Source organism: Chlorocebus sabaeus, chromosome 4, assembly GCF_047675955.1.
Source record: "Chlorocebus sabaeus isolate Y175 chromosome 4, mChlSab1.0.hap1, whole genome shotgun sequence".
Lineage (NCBI taxonomy): Eukaryota > Metazoa > Chordata > Mammalia > Primates > Cercopithecidae > Chlorocebus > Chlorocebus sabaeus.
Window position 1 is genome coordinate 2,937,647 of NC_132907.1, and position 19,074 is coordinate 2,956,720.

The 19,074-nt window shown below is 33.7% G+C and overlaps 1 protein-coding gene and 1 long non-coding RNA gene across 5 annotated transcripts in view; one reads left to right on the top strand and one right to left on the bottom strand.

Annotated features, from left to right (window-relative positions):
- Positions 1-19,074, top strand: part of KIAA0825 (KIAA0825 ortholog) — a 495,887-nt gene that overhangs the window by 311,002 nt on the left and 165,811 nt on the right. The window lies entirely within an intron of this gene.
- Positions 1-19,074, bottom strand: part of LOC140711484 (uncharacterized) — a 297,959-nt gene that overhangs the window by 73,066 nt on the left and 205,819 nt on the right. Inside the window, exon 7 of one of the 2 annotated variants that reach the window (XR_012092701.1) lies at positions 13,389-13,505. The exons of the other annotated variant lie outside the window; for it this stretch is intronic. This is a non-coding gene — a long non-coding RNA (uncharacterized lncRNA). The remainder of the gene's footprint in view (positions 1-13,388; positions 13,506-19,074) is intronic. 2 annotated transcript variants of the gene reach the window in all.

Sequence of the window (19,074 nt, forward strand, 5' to 3'; positions counted from 1 at the left end):
TTAGCTATCACATTAAATGCTTCGTAGAAGCACTTGTAAACTTTCGTAACTCCCCCTACCTCCTAAGTTTAAAGCATTTTATGAGATGTACAAAATTATAATAATGCAAGAAATGCTGCTGAGTGAATTTCTGCTGAGCCAAACTGTATGCATAAATTGGCAGTTTAACAAGTAAAACTTGGAAGCAAGCATTTGATGATTGATTTTTTATTGAGACAGAACAAGCATGAGAGTGGGTAAAGTGATTTTCCTTATTGAGAGAAAATATAGTGTTTTTCAACATGTCTCTAGTATGAATGGAAGCCTTGTCAAAAAAACGGAGCAACACATCATATCTTTAAAAAGGTGAATTAACATAAGTATATCACTTATTTTATGGATCAAATTTTATACTTGTCAGTTTTATTCATAATGTCATAAAGTTTATATCATAAAGGTAGTATTATTACCTTTGTTATGTTCTGAAAAAAACTGATATTAACTGCTTTGTAAGTAGATTATAAAATACCTTCAGCTGAAGAAATGCAGTAATGAAAATTAGGGCCAAAATATGTATTCACATGTAGATCTTCAGCAACTCCCTCCGTAATTTTAAGTACTTGAAATACATTATTCAACAAGTAACCTGCTGTATATTTGTGTGTAATTCTCTGCTTGAGAATGCAAGAACTGTCAAGATAAAAATAAGAAGCATGTATCATTCTAATTTAATTACAATTCATCAAAAATTCCTCTATTGTATGTATTACAGGGAACTGTATAAACTTTCTTATAAAAGTAATCATATACTAAAGTTAATTGAGATTTGCTGTTAGAATTTTTATATATTTTCTATTGCTTAAAGAATGTATATGTTCATACATACATCAACATGTATGTGCACATGCTGAACATCTGATTTATATGTATTATTTCTGCACCTATTTTATAGTCACATCCATGGGAAAATTTAAATGATGAATATGAATTTCTTTATAGAGAGTTCTTTTCAAGTTTGCAAATGTACATGTATTTTCAATTGTGTTTTCTAGCCATAATTTTAAATTCTACTTAGCTGTGGCTATATTATTGCCACTTGGAATTAAATGTATAACAACATAAGGAGGGCATACTCCTGCTGTTTTTCTGGATTTAATTAGTAGGCAACCTATGAATCCATGGTCCTATTACATTTGAGTATACCATAGGTCCATGTTCTATGTGAAAGATTATCTGTATTTTATTCTAAGACTTTATGTATATTTAACCTTTAATTTGACTAGCAGGTTGTATGATTTACATAAAAAATAGATCAGCTTTGAATTCACTGAATGTTTTGGTATAACATAATCAATCATCTCTAAATGTTAATGGTGTTAAAGAGCAATGAGAGCATATGTCTTATATTTGTAATCCTGTGGATTTATGAAATTATTTGGGATGTCTAAGAGCATTAGATCATGTCATTTCTCTGTAGTTAGGGTTCAGAATTTTTTTTAGTGGCAGGTATCATTTTAATAAATTTGGAAAATCAGCCAAATATAAGTACTTTCTTTTTAAAACAGAAATTACATAATAGGTACCCTTTTTAAATGATGAATTACCTAATAGGTGCCTTTGACTAGAAGATTCTTATGAAGAAAGGTATATAGGTAGACTACAATATAGTGCTTAAAATGCTGTGACCTTGTCTCATTTTCTTTTCATTATCTTTTAATAAAATTTGACTTTCATTGGTGTTATCCTAATTACATCATGCACATAATTTCTCAATGAAATAAAAAGTCAATATATGAGTGACAGTAGTAAGGGGAAAATAGGATTTAAAATGGTAAAAAAAATCTGCTCTGGTAACAAAGACTGAATCAATTCCTCTGTTGTGTAGCAGCTTGATCATATCTTTAAAACTGATAGTAACAAAGAATATTTATTTGTTGCCATGCTATTGTAGGATTTATTTTTAAACTGAAATCCCAATTATCAAGAAAATTGCATCCTCTTTATCTCACAGAAGGGCAAACGGAATCATAGCATATTTGGTTATTGGAACTATAATATTGTTACCTTGCTTGAAACACATGGTCTCTCTTGATATACAAGAAAAAACTGAATCCATTTCAATAAATTAATAGGGATGAGAATCCCAATCCATCCTTCTTTTCAGAGGTTCGCATACATTGTAATGAAATGCATTAGGAGTTTTCTTCACTTGAAATCCAAATGAGACCCATTTTGGCTCACACCCTTGACAGTCTCTTTTATAAGCATTGCTGTCTCCTGTTCTTGTGTGGGCCTAGTAAAATGCTTCCTTTGTAAGATGCACAGAGACAATATAATGCCACGAAAGACGAAGGTGTCAAAACACAAAGTTGGAGGCAATCTAATCAATGCCTCCTGATTTAGCCTTTGAAGGCTCTCTTCATTAAAACTCTTTAATGGTGAGGCTTATCTTGAGGTAGAGCTGTTACTTAATATTTTTCAGTGTCATTCTTTGGACAGTCATTTGTACCTTTTAAATGTATTTTCAGTATTCATTGTTTAGTAAATTGGATGTCTTGTTAGCATGGTGGTGGTATGAATGACTTGCATCAAAATGATTGAAGGTAATAGTGTATAAATTCTTCGTACATTTTTTCCCCCATCCCGTAATCTCCATCTTTCCCTCCAACAAAATATCTTAATTTATTTTCTTTCTAAATATCAGGTGTAGGATGCCATTAGACACTTTCTAAAAACAGATATTTAGATGTTTTTTTCATATCCAAGAATTGGATTGGAAATCTAAAATTAACTCAAAGCAATTAAAGTTTCTATTTAAATGGAGTGTCTTGCCATTGCCTTTGTTTTACTGAATATACTTTTCAAATTAATTTTTTTTTTTTTTTGGTCTGCAGCTTTTGGGAAAAGCAATGTAAATCTCACTAAAGTGATGAAAATAAATCCTAAATGTCCCTTGCTCTCTTGAATTTTTATTTCTCAGTAAGTAGATAAGGAATGCTGAGAGATTGGAGAGACATAACATGTAACCAGTTCCAGATAGGCTTGTGAACTTAGGAATTGTCTCTGTATAAGACATCCATTCAAAATGTTTTATTTTCGTAGATGTGAAAATATACAAAATGTTTTTGAATCTTCCCTAACCTCATCCCTCAGTAATTTGTTCAAATTTAATAAATGAAAAACTTATAATTTTTACATTTTTCTTTAGTATATGAACTAGATGGTATCATGATTTGACAAAAAAATACATAGAGAGGATACATTAAAGAGTATTTTGTTAATGATGTATGTGAGTGTATCTCTATTTAGATTCATATATTATACACATACAATGTGTGTTGGGAAGCCATATACGTAGAGCAGTAAATAGGCCTTAGTTTTGTTTATTCACAGGCTATGTAATCCTTACCATAAACAGATGTAACGAATACATATGCTTTTGCATTGGCACATTCACGTAAGCCATTTAAAAAACCTGAGAAATCAGGAGTTTAATTTCTTTTAACATCCCCAACTTAAAAAAAAGAAAAAGTTCACAGAATGCCCTTGCTGTCCTTTCCACCTCAATCTATGATTATCAATAAAAATGAATAATTTATAAAACGTGGAAAATAGAAAAGGATAAGCATCACAGAATTTATGTGCAAGGTATCTTGAAAATGGAGAAGAATTCTAGCAACTTTGACCTGATTTTTAAATTATTACAGTGGTGACTACAGCTGCTCCAGCTTAGTAATTATTTGTGATCGGTTGTTTTTGAGTCCCATATGTACAGGAGCTCCAGGCCCAGCTACCTCATTTGTCGGCACACAAACAGATTCTTCCAGGTGCTGAAAATTAAATTTTAATATATTATTTAAATATTAAGAGAATTACAGTTTCAGTAATTTTACTGCCACAGCTGGAGTGCAAGGCATGCCTGTAGAACGCAGAGTGTTGAACAATCTAACATGTAGGATGTTTATAGTGATTTTTAAAAGTATTAGCTTATATGTTTAATGGATGTTGGCCCTATTTGGCAGTTAGATTACATATGAGTAACCTTTATTTAGTTTATTTAGTCTGGGCACCCTTTGCGCTATTGCAAGCTATTATTTATTTGTCTTTTTAGGTTATTTACCTAAAAAGAAGGACACATCCATGACACAGAAATTTAAGCTACTAAAAAGTATATGGATAAGAAATCAATGCCTAATGTGGTTTAGTACATCTGTATTACTCTGTGCTAAAAAGAGTTTTAAAGTCTAAATAATTTTTCGATTTCTCTGGTTTCTACTTTACAGTGAGAATGACCTCAAAAAGTTGTTGGCTATCAGATAAAATGCTAACAAACATTTGTTTTAAAGACCCTAAAAACACATGATTCACCGTGAACATGCCTTTTGAAATTTTTGTGTGTCCTTTGATGTATTAAAATTGTGTAAAAACCAATTTAAGATAATATTTATATAGTATGACGCCCTTAGTTTGGAATTCAGAGTAGGGAATACATTTAAAACAAAATTTTATGTCACAATAATTTATAATTTCATTTTCTGTGATAAAGTCTTGTTCTTCTAGGAATTCTATACCTCCAGTATTATTAATTAAAATGTATTTTCTGTTAAATATGATTTTAACAAATGTACCTTTAAAGAATGGAAGACAACTAGAAGATGTGCAATGTGTTAATAAACTGTTTACCATGACCAACATTTTCAGAACAAAAGGGTGATTAGTTGCCCTCAATGTACAGTGTGAGGAAAAACTTCCCATCAATGATATTCTGTTGCATGTCAAAACTGTGTTTTACTAACCAAAGTACATTTTGCTGGCAGAATCATGGAACCAACTGCAAATGATATAATTTCACAGTGGTTAAGTTTACATGCTTTGCTTAGACTCAAATCTCAGCTCTACCATCTTCTAGCTGTGTGATCTTTGACAGCCTACCTTTCAGTGCCTCACTTTTCTTATATGTAAAATGGAGCTACTTTGTAAGGTTGTTTCAAGGATTAGATGATTTATCAAATAAAGGACTTCAAATAATAACTGGCCCAAAATAATCACTTTATAGATATCAGTTATTTGAGTAGTGGTATTTATATATTTAAAGATATTTTTGTTGATAGCTACTCACTTTGAGTACATGACAATAAAGTCAAATACTCAATTTTGTAGCCCTCAAAGGGCTTTAGTATTTGTGCAAAAGGTAGCCAATGACCTTGGGGTATTTTACCCATTAAAATAAATGAACTCCTTACCCTTGGAATTTTTACTTTAGATCATAGTAGTAGGCCATTTATAGTTTGATTCATAACTCCAGATACAGCGTGAAAAACTGTGACACAAACTGTCAAATAGTAAAATATTTAACAAAATCTCACTAGGAATAGTTACATAACTACTTCTTAAATCTCAGAACACATTTTAAAAATATAAGAGTAAAGAATTTGTCAGCCTTTTCATTTTCCGCTCTCCTATAGCATAATTCTAGAAAGTACTTACTTTTAAAAGTCTTAACTCCTTTTCAAAAATCAGGCTAGTTTAGAAAATTATTCCAAAAAAATTGTGCAAAGTATATTCTGAAAGAAGGATTAAAGTCCATGTAACATAACATTTTTCTTTTGTAAAACATGATTCATGTGTGTCAATATGAGTAACCAATATTTTTCTATTGTAAATCATGAAAGATTTGGGGTGTCTGAATGAGCAATTAGCATACATACACTGAGTACCTATTTTGGGTCACAACCATTTTAGGCTGTAGAGGGGTAGATAGACATGAAGTTGGATAAAATCCTTACCTTCATAAAGTTTACATTCTATGGAGAGCAGACAATAAACCAATGAATAAATATGTAACAAAATGTTGATGTCAAGGAGGTGGAGAGTAGAATAATAGATACCAGAAGCTGGAAAGGGTGCAGGAAGCACAGGGGTGTGGGATGGTGGTGAGGTGGGGGATGAAGAGAGGTTGGTCAATAGGTACAAACATACACTTAAGAGGATTTAAATTCTATTGTTCCATAGTAGAGTAGGGTGACAATAGTTAATAACAATGTATCATATGTTTCAAAATAGCTAGAAGAGAGGGCTTGAAATGTTCGTAACACATAGCAATGATAAATACTTGAGGTAATGGATACCCTAAACATCCTAACTTGATCATTACATATTCTATGCTTGTAACAAAATATCACATTTACCCCCATAAATAGGTACAAATATTATGTATCAATAAAAAGGTAACATAAAGTCAGGTAGTAATAAAAGCCAGGAAATAAAGAAGTACAGATAAAGGATGGGTGCTTTTGAAAGAGGGAAAACCAAGGAAGACATCTATAAGAAAATATTTGTGTGTTCCAAGGGATCAAGCTATGGACATTTCTGGGGACAAGCACATCACGCAGAGGGAATAGCATATGCTATGCTGTTCAGAGACAGAAACAAGCTTCACATAGTCCAGGAAGAACAAGAAGACCCTTAGGACTGGGGCTAAATGGGTAGGGAGAGAGAGAAAGGAGAGGAGGCCAGAGAGGTAATCAGAGACTAGATTGCATGGTAGGCTGATTTTGTATAATAGCAAGTCTTTGGAAGGTGTTGGGGTTGAAGGAATGCAATCTGACTTATACTTTAAAAATAATCTCTGACCACTATAAGAAGCATAGACTCTAAAGGTAGAAAGAGTGGAAATAGAAAAGTTGGAATTAGGTTGATGGAGGTGGTAAAAAGTGATTGGACTTTGGCATCTATTTTGAAGATCCTGAGTTAAACAATATGAAAAAATAGAACTTGAAAGATTGCTGATAGATTGTGAGATATGAAAGAAACAAATCAAGGTTGTCTCCCACGCTATTAGCCTGAGCAATTATATGAATGAGCTTATGATTATTGAGATGAGAAAATCTGGGAGAGAATCAAGTTTTGGGGAAAAATCAATATTTCTCTTTTGGAGATACTACATTTGATAGGGCTTTAAGACATCTAGGAAGAGTAGGAGATGGACGCAGTAATACGGGACTCAGGAGAGATTGAGGTTGAAATTAGTGGGCTGTAATCACATACAGATGGTATTTATAAGCTACGATGGATCTGATTAAAATCATCTTGGATTGCGATCTGGGGTCTAGGGCACTCCAACATTTAGAAGTTGGAAGGAGGAGGATCCGAGTAGGAGAAAAACTAGCAGAATATGGTGTTCTGAGAGCCAAGTGAGGCTCTCAGAGAGAGAGGGAGTGATCAAGGAACACTATTTGTCTCCTTTGATTCACTTGTCACTTGAAACACAAATGTTTACAGCCAGTCCCTGGCTTCAGACATCCCTGTCCTTGTCAGCCACCACACTTGGACTTATTTCCTTTCCCTTTATCTCTCATCAGTATCAAGCCTGGTGCTATCATCTACAGAAATATATCTCCCTTACCTACTGGTTTCTCACGGTGCTTCTCACTTTGCCCTGGTGTTAGTTTAGGGCTGACCCAGGACAAGCTTTGTGGGGACAAGGACGGGTAGTATTAAGAAGAAAAAAAATCCCTCTTCTCTTTTCCTATCTATTGCTGTTGCCACAATGCCAACATTCCTGGTCCTGTCCTAGTTCCTCAACTTCTTCCAACTTTCTGAAGATCCCAGCCTGCTTAGTTCTTCTATGTAATGTTATGTTGGCTAATAATTATTGACCTGTTACTATGTAGCAGACAATAGCAAATGTAGTATTAGCCTTCACTCTTTATGCCTGTTCCTGATCCATTGAGTCTGTTTCTTTCCTGTAAAAGTAAATAAATTTGCATCTGTTCTTTGTGCTCTCAGAGCTCAGACCATTGTACCACTTCCCCTTTCCTACTCTCCAATAATTGGTGGAAGCATGGGGTCACCAGTCTGGCTTTAGCAAGGACAGACGTGCATTTTCTACAGGAAATTATTGTCTATATATGGCTACTAATTTCTACCGTAAATTATGAGTCAGATGGCTTTTTTTCTAAAGTAGCCTTATCCTACTTCATCATATTATTTGTATGAGAAAATGTACCTCTATTTCTTATTAATCAATTTACTAATAAAATTTCAGAAAATAATCCACTACAATTGAAGAATGGTTTTGTGTATTTATAGCCATCTTGCCTAATTTTGTATCTATCATATAATATGCATACATATACCTATAAATGCTTATATATAATCTATAATAGACATAACTACTAATGATTCTATATTTAAATTTTCAGAAATATGCAAACTAGACATTTTACACTAAAACTATTCTATATTGCTCTTACATTGTTTTATGAATTTTAACTTTTTGAATTATAGAACTTCAATTTTTCCTTTGACTAATTCTCTCTCTAATCATTTTACTTTCTAAATTAATGAATTTAAAAGCATATTCCATTGGAGAAAAAAAATGGTATATAGGAATTGGGCATTTTTTTAAGTTAAATATTTTATAAAAAGCAAACCATTTTTATAAAAAAGTAATGTGTTTTTAAAAATTAATGTTTCAGATTTTAACATGATGCATTGTAAGATTAAATTAGTTATCCACACTTGATTCTTATAAATTTCAAGATTTTTATGGAAAATGTAATTTATAAAATCAATAGGTTTGATTTTCATTTAAAAAATATAGACAATACAGGGTTTAAATGCAATCTATATATATTTTAAAGCACATTCGTATTTATCTCATTTTCACTGCACAATAACCCTAGGAGGAGGGCCGATATTATGATCCCTGTTTTATAGATTAAGACGTTATGGCTCAGGGAGGTCACTTAAGGTCTGGGTGCTAGCGAGAAATGTCTGACCCTGTCATTCTGATTCCAAATCTAGGTCTCTTGCCACTGCCCTGTGCTGCCTTATATTTTCTGAGGTAAATTGTCTTTAAGTTATAGCCCTGGAGTTGTGAAATGCAGCATAGGCTTCAGTAACAATGTGTGTTTAGCTTTCATTTTGGCTTGCTGGACACTTATGGAGCTGATTTAAGCCTTCAGCGCCAAAGTCAATGAGCCACTCTGTGTTTGGAGTAGATCTGTGCAGTGCTGAGCAAGAAAAGAAACTGGCATCTTCATGCTTTGTATTTTCAAAATATTTTAAACACGGAAAGGCAGGGCTTTCTTTTTCCAACTCAGCATGGTAATATGGTACTCTGGTGAGCTGTATGTAACATCACTTATGGATAGTTATTTCCATCAGGGAAATGGCTCAGACCTGGGAAGACCAGGAATGTATTGAGGGTTGTGACTTCTAGGCACTTAGATGATTTTGACAGTGGTGGGAAATAAACCACCTGGATTCACACTCCCTTCCCACTTGAGGGTTGTGACTATTGATGAGTGAGAAATGAAACATGAGTGTTCTTTCTCATATCTTACTATCTAGTTTAGGCATAGGAAAAAGAAACAGAAAGACACTCCTGCTTTCCTTTCCCTCTTTCTCATATCACTCATCGTCAAGGATCATAAGGTGGAAGGTGAATGAAATCCTGTACTTTCAAAAATGTCTTTGATTAGAGGTCTGAAAGGATGTATAACCAATTGCTGGTGGTTCTTTTAATACAGGGTGGTTAGCTTTGGAGATAAAGGGACACTTTCAATATTTTTTGGGTTTTGTGCATAAGTATGAATTACCTTTGTAATTAAAAAAATAAAATAAACTTTTAAAAATTGCATTTAATCACTCTGAAAGAATGCAAAGGCATACTGACCCAACTCAGATGAACAACTAAAGGCTGACTGAGGAAGATACATCCTCCTGATTCAGAGTGGACTGTTTCTATTAATATATGACTCTCAGGACAGCCAGATGGGGTGAGGTTCATGCCGGGATCTCCTAGGTATGTCCTCACCTTCCAGAGAGCTTTAGCAGGCCACAGCCGTCAATGTGAACTCTGAAGTAGATTTGGATTTACTGTCTTCACTGTGGATTTTTGATGAAAATAGATTGGAAATATAGTTAAGGGGAGAAATGTTCACTTACCAATAGAAGCTAAGATGTTCTTTGCTAGTCCCCTGCAGTTTTTCATATAAGGTTTTTTTTTTTTTTTGGTATTATAGAAAATATTATACTTCAGTTTCTGAGGAAAAAAAGTAATATTTCAGGTGGTTTAGTAGTATAATGTAGAATAAAACTTTTAATATTCATATTTTATTTAGGCCATAGTAATAAAATTTTTATTTAAAGTAATAGTAAAAGTATAGAAATTCATAACTACTAGTGTCTTAGGTTTAACTTTTTTCTATCTTTTTGCCTTAGACACAAACTTTTTTTAAATGTATAAATGTAAAAGCCATATATAACACGAGATGGCATGTACTACAGACACTCATTACCGTTTGGATTTAATTTAACCTCTTTGTTCATTATTTTGTATGCTGACATTCTAAAATTTGAGTAAGATCCATTTCCTACAAACAAACCCAAAATACACATGGATTTGCTTGATTTTATTATTGCGACTGGCTTAACTCAAAATTAAAGAAAGTAGCACCCTTGCCAGTTAATATCAAAAAGTTAAGTTCTGCATTCTGACACATAACACCGTGAATAACAGATGTATACAAAGAGCTGAACAATGCTAAAAACAAAGTTTAAGGAATAGAAAAATTTGGTGTGTTTCTAGTAGCCCTCTTTGTAATATGATTACACATTATGGCAGATCCTTGAAGCTATCAAGCTGTACAGTAATTTTCATTGTTCTCTAAGCCCCACATGGTATGACTGGGGGAAATAATAATTAATATAACTGGAATTGTATAGTCGTGAATAAATTAAGTTTTAAAATAACTACAATTTATGTCACATAGTGAAGTATTTGTTTTTATTTTTTCCTTGTATTTCGACTAACATACTAAGATTTTGAAAACCGTTGTAAGATGATAGTGGTCTATAAAACTTATGCTCACCATCTATCCTTTTTCTCATGCTCAGTAATTAAAAATGGCTATGGGCATTTTTTATCCACTGAGATTTACCAACTGCTATAGCATTCAACATTTATAGAAGGATTTCTACACCTGCTTTCTAAAAAATGAAATAACCAAATATTACAGCAGCTTGAAGTGGTTTCTTAAAAAAAAAATAAGTTTACCTCTAGGCCTCTGGTTTTCAGCAGATAGAAAGCGCTATCATTAGCCTACCATCCGTTTTAATTTGAAATCCTAAGAACAAAAGTCATTAATAAGTCCTTTGTCATGGATTTTAAAAAAGAAGACGCCTTTTTAGTATTTGTATGTCATCATGCCAGGCCTAGAAAATTAAGCTAATTTATTATTTAAAACACTGGTGGGATTCCTAATTGCATTCATCATTAGATATGACACGTTTAGAACTGAGAACCATATCCAGTGAGAATTTTCCAGTTTGAATTTTGAAATAAAAATATTTTTCAAGAGATCCCTAGCTATTGCCTGTTACCATGGCAACAGTCCTATTTGTCTGAGAGCTCTGTCCGCTGCCAATGAGAGAGAGAGCAACGTCAACTAAACATACGAATACATCAAAGACAAATTCATATGCTCAATCTGATCAGCTCAATTAATGTAAGAACAGAAGCTGAAGGGGGTTAAAAGAGGGCACCCATTCAGGAGAGATGAAGCCCCTTTTAGCAGAATATACACGCCGGCCTTTTGGGGGAGGAATTTAGCACACTGTCAAAAACATTATCAGAAAAAGAAAGTAGTAGGCCTCCTACACCTAACAGATATGAAGCTGTCAGACAAAGAATAGCACTATTCATTAAATGACACTTATTTTCTCCCACTTTACAAGAATACAGCGAACAAAACAAGCAGGGGAGCAGCTGAGAAAGACACTTTTTTCTTTTGCTAGTGATGACAGACATGCAGCAATTATGGTGATAACTGAGGAATACTAAACAAGAAGCCAGCCTCCATTCTGTTTATCACCTTAAATTTTATGTTACTAAATTTGCATGCAACTCCTGTTTTGTTTTATTATTTATGTCTGGGAAAAATTAGATGCCTTTGTTTTTAACATGGTGCCTTGAGTTTGGTGTAGCATACCTCTAAACTCTATGCATTCTCTCACTTTTCTTGTTAAATGGCCACATCAAGTTGAAATGCTTTTGAAGTAAGACGTTTCCAAAGCACAACAAAACTGCTGTTATCCATGTGAGGTGTATGTGGGGCTTGGTAGTCTGGGTTCATTAGTGTTAGGGGAGATATTATATATTGCTTCTGCACATTTTTTGAAGGAATAGAGCAAAAAGTTATATTAATTGCCACCTTTGCTTTCATGCTTCATTGTACATGGTGAAATGTGTTATAGCATATGTGTATGTGTGCTTAATAGATCCTTTTTTTTTCTTCAGAGAAGTTGAAGGTGGTAGGTAGTAGAAACTGACTTGTAGGGTTTATAACAGGTGCAGGCAAGTAGAAGTTCCCCTGAGATAGCTGCCTTTTAAGAATCTTATGCTTAAACCATGATGATCTGATTTAAGGCCCATTATCAATAGTCTGCTACTTATATCTGCATGATCGTGGACTGATTGATACTGACTTTGTAGCCATGTGCTCCACAATGTGCTGTCAGGAAATGCTGACAGATGCAATGAAAGAACAATAAATGTGGGGCAGCCGTAATGTAAAGGTCCAGCTCGGCTGTATGAAAACTGATAGCTAGGATATTGGCTCCTATGTTACCATATATACCAGTACCTTTGAGAGTTTAGCTGGTGAGTGAATTAAAATGGTCTCCTGATACCCAGGAGGGGGAAAAAAATCTTCATTTAAGGAACTTGCCGACTTTGCCAAAACATTGCTTTATAAGAACAGAGCCAAGATACAACAACAACAACAAAAAATAAAAAATAAAAAATTAAAAATTAAAAAAACCCTCCCTTACTCAGAAATCTAGGTATGTCTGACACATCTGAGAAAGTATTCCTTAAAAATCAATACACAAAAAGAACACTGTATCCACTCTTGATGATACTTAATCCATTTGTATAAAATTACAAAAGGAGACATTTTATTAGAATTCCTGCTTTAAATGGATGACATTTGAAGAAAATCAAAAAAAAAAATTCTTGATTTTCAGCTTTGTGCATGAATATAGTTGGCATTTTGCCAGTACAGGTTTTTAACAAATAGCTAGGACAAGTCAATTTATTCATATCAAGCCGTAAAAGTTACTATCTTCTGCCTAGTCTTAAGATGTAGCTCTGATTGGACTCTAACTCAATACGTTATCACATCTTTTCTTGCTCACATGTTACTTTACAGATACCCTCTGTGTTCGTAAGTACCACTTAATAATTACCAGTATTTAAAGATATAAAGTATATAAAGATATAACGAACCTAATGATTGATGTTTCAAAGTAGACTCCTAATACATTTTAACAAGCCATTTGTTCCAACATTTATATTTATTATATAACTTCAAAAATAAACATAGAATCTGATACTTCACCTTAATTTTTCCTCCTTTGATTAGAAAATGTAGAATGTAATGCAAACTGATGTATTTTCAATGTTGAGCCTCCTGTGGTATCTACTACAAGCTGCGTTGATAATTTTGATTTGTGTCCTTCAGGAAAGAAAGTAAAGAATATTTTCTTATTTACAGAGTTATCAAAAATGTTTTGGGGGACCCTTCAGAATCTAATTTGATTTAGGAGGAGTTTGTGAGAATAATTTGACCAGGTGAATTTAATTTTTGCTCTAAACCTTTTTATGGTATTAATTTGCCACATTTAAAATAACATTGAAAAACAAATTTTTAGAATGAAAAGATAGAGTGAGATTTGAAAGATGCTATCTTCTGAGGGTACTCAAAGAATGTTACAAGCAGATCATTGACAAAACATGCCAATGACTGTAATTGTGTGAATTCAAGAGAATGAGTTTTTTATACCATATTATTGACATAATAGATTGAGTCATCATTGCTGTCTGATATGCAAAAGCCTGGTTGAGAAGTCTTCTGTGGATCCTCTTTAGCACACAAAATATTGACACAATAGACAATAATGGCTCCTTTGGAGCCATTAGGGTCCATCATTTCAGGGCCTGCTCAGGCATTTCTTAGCAGGTAGCACACAGACTCTTGACATGAGAGATCATAACAAGTCCAAAGGAATAATACTTGTTTCTAAGATTATCTCATACTTGGGAATTTCATAAGCTATAATTTATTAAAATTAGAACATATTATCACCAATGTGAATTTTAAATTAATTCATTAATTATATGCCATTAGTAACAAACATTTTATGCACACACACACACACACACACACCATGTATATTATAGACTGGATAAACAAACTATATCACATGCAGTTATTTATACATTTCCCTGTGTAAGAAGTTGAGAAGTCCACACTGATTGTTATGAATATTCATAAAAAGCAATTCATTCTCAGCCTTATACCTTTTATGCCAAGAGTCAGCCTGGAGCAAATTTTTAACGTCCACAGCATAGACCTTTGAAAGTAGATGTGCCTAATGGAGAGAGTGACACTGACTCTGACAGGCAGGAGCTCTGGAGCTCTGGTGGGCACCCATATAATTAGATCTTTTGTGTGGTCTTGTTAGCTAAGGCAGAACTTGAGGTTTTACTAGCAAATTTTTTTGAAAAGAAACCTCATTTCCCCCAAAATTTAGGTTATTCACCAAGTAAAGAAATAAAAACAAAATCTGCAAAGAAAAATTCCCTAGTAGTTTTAGATGATTTATATTATCTGCAGTATGAAAGATGAAGTGAGTGATGTTGGACTGGCTCGTAAGGAGAGCATCATGCTTTTTCTTTTCGTGTGAATAGTTTTATTGTGTTGAGATTAGAGACAAATAGAAATTATATTATACAATGTGGCAAGCCATTAGCTTTTCATAAAAAGAAATTTTATCTACAGTGAAAAGCTTTTGATCTTAGAGACTTTCTAAAAAGCTTTTAAAGTTTGATTTTTTGGTGGTGTTAGTTTGTTATTTGGTGTAAGTGTCAGTATTTTTGTATAGAAATTATGTCAGGTAGTTTTGCTATTTGCGTGGCAGTATGAGACATTTAAAGAATGTCCTTTTTGAATTTCCATTTTAAAAATGTAAATTCAGCTTATTCTTCAAAGCTTTAATGAATGTAGGTTTGAGCAAGACCATATATAAGAAAAATAGTTTTCTAACTTTTATTAGTCACAGATTCTTCCCCCTGCTCTTTTATTATGGTTCCAAGCAATACCATAAGCTTCAAAAAGAACAACAACAACAACAAAAAAAAAAACCCGAAAAACAAAAATCAAAAAACAAAACAAAGCAATTGCTTTGAACTGACAAACTCATTTTAACCTAGAAAATTCCCTTTCTCCTTATCTTTAATACTCTTAGAGAATTGGAATAGGTCAATGAAGTTTCTGTTACTGAAAAAAAAATATTCAATGGCATAAACCTATTGCACACTGGAGGTCACCCTTGCTATTTACAATTTTTCTACAATTTTACAAAACAAAAGTAGACCCTGCATGATTTTAATGCACACTACAGTTTTCATGATACTTTTGGTATAAATACATTCATGTTATATGTCTTCCGTGTATAGTTAGTCATATTAAGTGCAATTAAGGAACCCATTATGAAAATCTTATGGTTGTCTGATTTTTCTGATGAAATAAGCAAATGACAAGAAGCTTTTCAAAACAAACTTAGGAGCTTTCACTTTCATTATATATTATACATAATGGTTTTTGAAAATCCTTTTAAATTGTTGTAACAGAATTCTAGAGAAGAGTTCATATACACTGCTTATTTAATAATTTGTCAGATATATTTTTACTACATCATTCCTGCAGATAGCTTTACCCTAGTTGGTACTTATGACTTGTTGTAGATAAAAATTACTTCTGTAGTCCTTTCATGTTCACATTATTTATTGTGGTATGCTTAATAGTTGATTATGTTCTATTGTTTTTCCACCACATTACTTTTATGTCTTAATATTCATTCAAAATAAAATATGACATGATTTTACTAAGAACAAAAATTATTTTAAAAAATATACTTATAAACAAGGCATATATGAACACAAAATTATTAAACTAATTAATAAGAACTCTAGTTTTGTAAATATCTCAATGACAAAACATGAAACAGAAGAAAAAAGCATTTAGCCTATATCTTGAAGCTATTCAAAATAGGAGCCAAAGATAGATCAAGGAGAAGTGTCTGCTTCCGTTTCAGTAGAAGAACATTCTGAGAATGTGAGGGATTATCCTCTGGGAACTGTAGTGAGCAAAATGTGAAGTTCCAGGTGTACCTCATCACCAATTAGAAATGAGAATAACAAGAAATAGAGATAAAGCTATCTTTTATTTATTTTCCAAAAGGCGGAATAGGACTACCATGAATTTTGCTTAATGCCTGTTAACTTAGTATACATGGCCAATTTATTTTCTTACAATTTTTATAGCACTTTTTAGTCTTCAATTAAAAAGATCCTTACAGTTTCATAAATGCTTAGCATAATATGTCAGTTATCTGGTGCAAAGGTTAGATGTCAGAAGTGTGTTAAAATACGGGAAGATGCTTTTAATAGATTTATATGAGATAGCAAGATCAAGGGAACAGAGGGAAACCACTAGATTTCCTAATTAAACAGAATCCTAAAGGTATCCACGGATATCTGTCCACAAACAGAGCAACTCAACCCCTCTCTGTTATTTATACTGTGTGAGGTTTCATGCACTCTCCTTGTCCCTCTCTGTTTAGGACTCATTGGAGGGAACTGATGAACCATACAGCAAGATCCAGATGGCTGATTTTTACAAAGAGGGGCAACTGCATAGTATCTTCTTTTCTCACTTTCCTTTCTGAGATGTTGCCACTGTCGTATCCTATGCCTGAACCCCCACCCCCTTTTTAATGGAGTGATTGTCTGTTATTGAAGGCTCAATGCTGAGTGCCTCCATGGAGACTTTCCCAAACACTCTTGCACTCATGAATTTGTCTTTCCTGAACAGCATAGCGCTGAGTGTACCACTCATTTTGGATTCCACATGTGCATCTTTGGGGTTTTAACCAGAAACTGTGTGCTTGGCTTTTTCATCAGTGAGTTTGTATACGCAATTGCAGCAAGTTCTGTCTCTTTTCTCCTGTAATCCTCACTGTCCTGAGCAGAACACTGGACACTGAACAGCTGGAAGTAATCTCTCCCTCCTCTGAACTCTTGCAGCACCTCCTCTGTACCACTTCTTTGAGGCTTATCACTTCATACTTCGTATTACAGTTATTTGAGAAAGTGTTTTATCTCCTCGGCTAAAATGAAAAATTTTGGGGGGCAAAACTATGTCTTATGCATCTTCATATCCCACACTATCATCACCACAACAACCATACTTAGCACCATGTTTTCCATTAAATGTTTCAGCAACTTAACTCACATTTATTGAATAACTTGCTACAGAGCACTGTGCTAGTTCACTAGTACAACACAAAGTATCATTGTTTATACATAAAGGAGCCCACAGGACAGTGAGTGAGAGAGAATTGAATATGACTAAAGAAAAGTGAATAGAGCACACTGAATTGTGGCTGAGAATGGAAGTAGCCAGTTTCAAGCTTCCAGTTGGAAATTTGGTAAGTGGTTGATGTATTCTACCTTTAAATCCAATTTCAATTGAATGATCTATGGCAAAGAGTTCTCCCTCTGGAGGGAGGAAAAGGGCCTGAATGGAAAGGACTTTTTATTTGATACCATCCCACCAAAAGGGGCAATGACTGAAAGACCTCTTAAGATTGACCACCTGATTAGATCTAAGGCCAAATGGAAGGAGACACTGCACAGTGCCAGTACTCATATATTTGTTTAATGAATGAATGAATGCAGATATTCACTCTATTTATTGACAGAATGAATCATCAACAATCTCATTTTAAAACATGAGTAATCTTTGTATTCAGCAGGGAACTTTGAGTTTCATTTGTTGAAAATCTTATTTATAGAGTCCCTTCAGTTCATGTTTACATTTCTCTGCATACATACATGTACCATTGTGCTTTGAATATGATCATGATAAATTCCATTTCCTTCGGGGATTTTACTATTTTTTCCTTACTTTAAGCCCAGTAATTGAGTGGCTGCTAGATCTTTAAAACCAATACTGGATTCAGAGCTCCTTGAGAGATGAAACTGCATCTAATCATTCTCTCTCCTATAAGTGCCTAAATTCTAATTTGAATTTGTTTTAGATTAGAAAATAATTTCCAAGTGTGATGGATATAATGCATGGTGTTGGGTTTTGAGAGGTCACGGAGTGACTGCCCCACAGTACCAGAGGTCAGAGTATTTTGCCCTTAGCAGAGACACTTGACAAATGTTTATAGAATTTAATTTCATTTTCCCAGGACTAACACCTGAATATGTCTGTGTTGCGTGATGCTGAAAGATTTAGTATTGAAAAACTCTTTAAAATCCTCAGTCACTCTATTCCAAATGATTAAGCTCTTGCTTACCTGCAGCGAAAAACACTCGTGTTCTTTGATCCTGTAGATCTTTTGGTCTGCCAGTGGTAATTTTATTCTTGGTAGCTTATTAAAGACGTGACACTATAATACCAACCAATAAATATTTCCTAAGAGTCCTGAGAGTGTGTTTCCAAAAAGCACTATAGGAACTAAAAATGATAGGAGGAATGCCCCTTCCTTCAATATTACCATCTTTGGAAGAGAACAAATTTTAAGATAATGAAAATATAATATACAGTGGAATAAGTACCAAATGATAGAGGATTCTGTGGGGATCCAGAGGAAAGCAATCTCTGTTTTTGAGGTGGAGCAGTTATCGTCTAATCTGGGAAGAAGTAGAATTTGACCTGCAATTTGAAGGAAGAAACTTCATCTAGATGGGTGAAGATTTACAGGGATAGTAGTTAGTGCAGAGCAAATGATGTGAGCAAAGAACCAAAGCTGCAAAAAAGCATATCACATTTTGGAGAACATGAACAAATCATTTGGTTGAAATAGAAGAAATCAAGGCTAGAAAGATAGATTGGAACCAGATCACAGTGGGCCTTATATTCCACAGAAAGGAATATTCCCTTGATGTCTTGGGCTTTGAACACAGTGACAGGTGAACAACTTTTTTGAAATTTGAATTAGAAAACCATAACA